The 6,820-nt window shown below is 44.5% G+C and overlaps 1 long non-coding RNA gene across 1 annotated transcript; it reads right to left on the bottom strand.

Annotated features, from left to right (window-relative positions):
- Window positions 1-126: 126 nt before the first annotated feature.
- Window positions 127-5,086, bottom strand: LOC119455011 (uncharacterized). Its single transcript, XR_005192718.2, has 3 exons — window positions 5,013-5,086; window positions 3,077-3,129; window positions 127-649 (listed from the first exon to the last, which is right to left on the bottom strand). It is a non-coding gene; the product is annotated as an uncharacterized LOC119455011 (long non-coding RNA).
- Between the last annotated feature and the right edge of the window lie 1,734 nt (window positions 5,087-6,820).

Here is a 6,820-nt window from a genome sequence, read left to right as displayed (position 1 = left end):
AAAAAATGGGCCTCTTTTACATGACACACAGCCATTTGTACATTAACTTGTGTTAAATACTCCAACTTAGGCTCTAAGGTGTCGTAGTTCTTGAAAGAGTTGTCGAGCTTTGTTGGACATTTAATCTCCAAGAGGACTTCCTTGCCCTCGCAGCATTTGCACGAAAAACTTGCAACGCCGTCGGGGGAACAGCCTATGAAGGGAAACTCCTCGAACAAAACGAGCCCTCTCTGGCGCACTTCCAGTGTGTGCCCCAGTGCCTCTTGCCATGTTTTGTAAGCAGCACGCGCTGCACTTTCCTTCGTAATCCCAACATGCATTGCTGGTGTTGTAATAGTTCTGCTTCTTAAAATAAGCATAAGAAATGGATCAATGTTGGCCGCACCTTTCGAACGAAGAAAAGTCTTCGCGCGAGTCATACAAGCATGAGCAATGCTCGCAGTTACCAGGCCCTTTCGATATCTGTGCCATTCTGGAGAATTCGACTGTCCCCGTGTCAAGGATTCAATCTCACTCCTAGCACGCTCTCCACCATATAGTTCACACACATGCAACATGACTTCTTCCGGTGCCTTCTGCTTCAGTTGAGTTGCTTGAACCCTCATCATTTCCAACATGGGAAGTGGGGCGGAACGGCAGGCTTGTTTAGCTGCAAACATAAACACAGACCTGCATCAAGTTCAGGAGAAAGAAAGCAACTGCAGAGCAATAAGTCTGCACCAAAATCGCAATTCTGCAGCTATGAATATCACAAAAAAGCTATTCAAGGGCAACTTATGCAAATTTTATAATATAGAAAATGGTACGGAAAAGCATGAAACTCACAGTAGCATGTGCTTAATAACCAACTATATCTAGCGGAGAGCCTACACTGGTGAGGGAGACACTATTTCTAGATTAGTGAGCTCGGTATTGAAAGTTGTTGCCACCTTCTCATTTAGGCCCAGAAGAAAAAAGATTTTCAATGTCATGAGATGCCGACTTGTTTACTTGCCCCAACAGTGTCCAAGTGCAACTGCTGCAATTGTATGCCCTCTCACGTAGGCTATGTGTAGTTTTAGCAAATAATGCATCCTGTTATTGCGGGGAGAGCTGCAGATGGGTGGCCTCTAAAAACTAAAGCATGTCATACAGAAAAAAGATGTTTTCAAAAGTAGAATGCCAAAATGCTGTGTAGTCTGCTGTCATCTTCCTTTTTGCTGCTTTGCAATTTTTAGCCTTTCATGCATTCTCAAAGGATATATACTTAATTAGCTGTGAGCACGGTCTGCACTTCGCATTAAAGGGCCCCTAAATCACCTCAGATATTTTTTGAACATTTCAAGTAAACACGCGCATCGAGTTCAAAATGCCACCACGATCAACGACGCCAAACGCTGCAGCGCTGCGCGCCGCGGGCACGCCACAAAATAAAAAAAATAATGCCGTCCTCCTCACTTGGCCATTCCGGTATCCCCAGTGGTCGTCACGATGTCAGCAGGGTGCATCTGGTTATGTCAACCAGGTCGACGATGCCCATTGGTAGAACAAGAACCTACGACTTCCGGTTTGTCTGCTGGCAGGTACGCACGCTCCCTGCTCTTTCTCGCCGTGTTGCTTGCTTATGCGCCGTTGTGAATCGGTAATTACAGCCCGCAACGCAAGTGCCAAATCGCTCTCGTCCCAACACAGTCGTGCTTAGCGGTCTGATTATCTTCGCGGACAGAGTGCGACAGTGTTGGCCTTTCTAGACGTGCGCGCAACACAGGGTCCATAGCGACACGCTTCGCATGAGCACGGGCTGGCACAGAAGCAACAGCGGGTAGCCGAGAAGCGCTGAGTCGCGGATAAGGTCCGTCCACATTACCGGAACGGTAACTCGCCGCTTGGCGTTTGCCATTCGTGAGTCGCCATTCGACAGCGGTATTGCTCGCTAATGGCGAGATTTCCTTGCCGTACGTAGAGAGGATGAGACCGGGACTCATTTGTGCGGCAGCCTCACCGCCACCGATCGCCCGACAGCGCCGATATTGTTGCTAGGCCTTTTCTGGTTCCCTTCAAAGCTAAAGCGGACGGCGCTTCGAAATGAATTACCGACGGTCACAAACCGCAATATTTTCTTATCGCTGTTATCACTCTTCACAATAATTGTACACAAAGAAGAAAAATATGCTGATATTAGTGTCGGCTGCGATGCGATCAGAGCCGAGCTGGTCGTCTTCCGTCGGTAGCCGTGCACTGCAACTGAACTTCTAGTCACTGTAGCTGAGCTGTAGCCAATGTTTTTGTCGCCGGTGGCGGAGGCTCGCAGCTTCACGGTCGTCGATTGGGCCATTGATCGTGCTGCAGGCGGTGCACCGGCCGAACTGCTGTCTACTTTGGACACTTCTCGCGCGGCAGACGGTCTACGGCATGGAGGCCGGTTCGCCGTCGGTGTATTTGCCGCTAGCATGGACGTGCCTTAACTGGAAATGGACAGCGCGTTGGCGATGACGTATGTCACGTGACATTTGGAGGAGCATTCAGTGAGGAGAGTAGCGAAGGAAAGAGCGAAATGAGCGAGGGCCATGTTTTGATCATCAAACGCGTGTAACTCCGCTGTTACGGCACCATTTTGAAATATTCTCACAGCTACATGTTCGTTGTAGACTCGTGCACAACTGCAACACCAGAACTAAATTTCTACCTCTGGGTGGTTTAGGGGCCATTTAAGGTGTGAAGACTCTTCCAGGAAAGGAATGTCTGGCTTTCTGTGGAGTGAAATACACCAATGTGGGCCAGTGTCCACACTGGTGGTGACAAACAAGCAATGAAGAATGGCAGTCTGTTATACATTTACAGTATAGTAGTTTCTGTTGGACCTAATAACATAACACAGAGTAATTTTCCTCTGTATTATCCACAATTTAATCTGAAATGATAAATTTATTCATATGTGAAAGTTTTCCAGTCAGCAAGATACTTTGAATTTTAGTTAAGCTGTAGACACATTCAGTTCTTAAACAATGGTGTAGGAGCATGCCCCAGTGCACAGGACATGCACAATTAAACGTGAAACTTCGACTGCATGGTAACACATGACACCAGCAGAACTCACCATTCTTGGTCCGAGACTCTGTTGTGGAGCTGTTTTGCCCTCTTCTGCGTTTTCTGCATAGCAATAAAGAATATGGTAGTGGCAACAATAAAACAACATGCAGCAATCGAGTTTTTATCATCAACCTACTAGCATATGTGGCTCTTATAGCAATCATGCGCCCAAAAACGAAATAATCATTACCATGCTACAACTGCCTCCTAAATTTGCACAGATAATGCGTTTCTTCATATAAAACTGCTTGGAACAATCATTCCTTTAGTAACCTAAATCAGCGTCACATAGATGGTTCTCGGCACATGAATACAGAAGGAAAAAAGAATTGCATCAAGTTCATTCAAATTCACTGGTCCTGTGGAGGAAGAATCCTGTACCTCCTTGTAAATGTTACAAGGCTGCTGAACTTTATGTTGTGAGAAAAGGGGTGGAGGACACAACCTGCTCTTGTCATATGAGCTAAAGAGAGCCAGATTGCATTACTTGGCTCTACTGGTTTTTAACAAACCCTCGGATTTACTATATTTTGTGGTGATCCGTAATGTGGCGTCATTATAAAACCTACAAAAATCATGCTTAGGACATGCACCAACTTGTCAGGATTTTTGTATGAACAATGCATTCACTCACTCCTGTGCAGCTCATGCAAGGGGATAGCAGTTACTTCATAACAGTAATGATGTGGCATACAAAAAAGGCTGTCATCAGCTATCCCTGCAAAAGCTTATTTCATAAATTACTAACGCTATCAATCACTTCAAAATTTTATGGTGGACCCTTATGTGTAAATGAATGTGGTCAGTGGTTCAGCAGCTGCATTTACAGCAAAAAAAAAAAGTAGCTGTGTGAGGCAGAAATGAACCTGAACAACACCTCTTGGCATTTCATGTCTCGCACGAGTATTTTTTATAGCACCGAAAATTGCATTGCCCAGCCTTCACTATGCAGAGAGGAAAATTTGATTTATTTTGTCACTTTGGTTATCACCCAAGTTTTACAAGCACAAATCACTTTTGGGTAAAATATAAACATTCGAGACCAATCCGACATACATGAGAAGCAATTAAGATACCTCTTTTCAACAAAACAATGAATAGAGCATGGACAAGCAGGTGGCTAATCAAGCTTGCCATCTTGTCATTGTTCCACATCAAAATAAATTTCTTCTGTTAATTATTGTTTACGCTACAGCTTTTGGTTGGTGCTACTATACGATGGCTCTCCCCATTGAAAAAAAAAAGCTACAGCGGCCATTGTGCGCCTACTCAATGTTACGAGTGGTCTTTGCAAGTAGTTTAGATTAATTCACTGTGTTTCAGCTCGCAAAGCAACACCCAGGCCATACAAGACACTGTAGTGCACGGCTCACAATTCATTTCGACTTCATCAATACTTCTTTTTGGGCGAGTTGGTACATCTTGAAACTTTGGGCAACAGCGCAAACAGACGACCACAAGAAGGGAGGCACGTACACACAAGCGCTGTACGACAGCGCTTGTGTGTACGTGTCTCCTTTCTTGTGGTCGTCTGTGCTGTTGCCCAAAGTTTCATTTCGACTACCTGTGATTTTTAACATGAGCCTAACTAACACTGGGTTTCGCATTTCACCTCCATTAAAATCTGACTGCCACATTCTGAATCAAAGCTGTGAACTCATGCTCAGCAGCAGGACACTACAGCCACTACTACAATTTGGCTGTTCTGAGGATGATGTGCTTTATTGGCTGGTTCCTTTTCTATGACTTTACAAGTGCTTGCACTGCTGCAGGCTCTTTGAATTTCATAAAGAAGCAGATATGTAAAACATGCAGAAATAAAATTTCGCACTAAGGTGTGGCTGCTATCTTAGTTACACTTTACATGTGAAAAACATCAGCTACAGTGTATCATTCAGTAGAGAAGAGTTCGGTTCACAAATGCGTTACTGGTGCACTCTTACTTGAATACTGCAATAGCAGAACTTGGAGCACTGTTTTGGAGGATCTGCAGCATATGCGTGGCATCAGTCACTGGAACTTGTGAAGGAGGGACAGGCAGCTTCACATGGCAATATGTTCGGATGGGTGCAGGTGCATACATATTTTGCACAAGTTTCTTTTTTGTGCCACATCTGTACAGCTAAGTGGTGGCAGGGACCCAAGGCCTGATCTGGAAGAGGTTTTTGTTGCACAAAACATAACTGAGATACGCAAGTCGTAGTCAACTAGTTCATCAGCATAACATTCTAGATCAGTAGAAAACCTGCTGTGCAGTGATGATTGCGCATTTTTTTCTTCTGTGTGTCTTATCTAGTGCCCAAAAACACCATTTAGAAAGATTGCTCTCAATTGTACCAATGACCATACATGTGTTAATAACCCCTTGAATTGCAAAATATACATTTACGTATGTGACTTGCTTTTGATTTCTATGGGCTGTGATAACAAAATAAAAAAACACACAACATAGCTCAGAACAAGAACTCTGCAAAAGATCATTGGTGCCATATGCTGCATCAATGCACCAAGTAATACATAGTTACACGATGAAAACTTGGAACAAGTTGCTCTTCACAAAGTATGTGAACACTCGTCTTTCCAAATGTAACCATGCTCCTAGCTCATCAGTGATTTCCACTCCTGTTTTCAACCATGAGTGCAGCTCCTGTTCGTGAAAAAAAAACAAAAAAACCCCACTGATTTCGTATTTACAGAAATGGAATAAGCTGGGTCTAAATGTTCGCTTACCAGGCTAGAATTGTTTCGCTGGGAAGTAAGCGCCACATTCATTTGAAAATGAGTAAACATTGAAGCAATGATTTGATATTCGCGTCTGAAGGAAATAAACAGTTGGGAGGCGAACATAGCCTTAAAATGCAGGACACAACAGAGGAAAATGCAAAATCAGTTCAGGTTCGCGCAAGAGGTGAGTCAGCACTAGTTTACACAGAAACAGATTTTCCCCTTTCATTAGTTTACATAGCAGCCAATTGTGGTGGCACATGAGGCAGTCAGTAATCAGTTACGATCAGGTCATGCACCACAAGTCAAACCTGCACCTGGTTTGCATAGGTTTGTTCTTATTAAAAGCAGGTCGTTCAATTTCTTTTTCGCGCTTCTTTCTACGACAGAAACAGTGAACGACCTACTGCAGTAACTACGCCTAAGCGAAGCAGCAGTCATCGTGAGCTTATCTTGAATTTAAAATAGAAAATAAAAGTTTCAGGAACGCAAAACTAGGAAGAGAGCTTAACCACACCCTCGGAAAGCATGCTAAACTAGGCTGCATGACAAAGTGCAAAGCTCGCGTTTATATTCCTTGCCACACGCTCAGTATGTAAGGACATTCGTTTTTTCCCTGGCTTCTATGTTTGAAAAACTGAGCTGTGTTGGTGTAATGTAACCCACTTTTTTCCTCGATTCTATTCCTAGCCCTGACAACTATTTGGAAACAGCACCTTTGGCGTCGGTCGCGGCGAAGGAATAGAACAGGACCAGAGTCAGTTACATTATCCCGGCCCTGCTTCAAAAGCTGTGCAAGCAGCGGGCTTGCTTTTCGTTCCCATGCGCGTCGATGTAGTGACTGAGTCACGGAAGACTTACCTATAACAGTGGATCAAAACAGCTGAGATGTGCTTGCACTTTTGCGACAATCCAGCAGTGCACGAGCACTTTGCCTCCACGATCGATGGGTCCCGGAATGCGTCGGTGATTCTCACCACAATCTCGTGCGGGTCCGCTGTTACGCCGGAGGTTTGCAAACACAGCG

The sequence above is a fragment of the Dermacentor silvarum genome, chromosome 6 (genome assembly GCF_013339745.2).
Source record: "Dermacentor silvarum isolate Dsil-2018 chromosome 6, BIME_Dsil_1.4, whole genome shotgun sequence".
NCBI lineage: Eukaryota > Metazoa > Arthropoda > Arachnida > Ixodida > Ixodidae > Dermacentor > Dermacentor silvarum.
The sequence above is the reverse complement of the archived record's forward strand: the minus strand, read 5'-3'. Positions and strand labels throughout refer to the sequence as shown.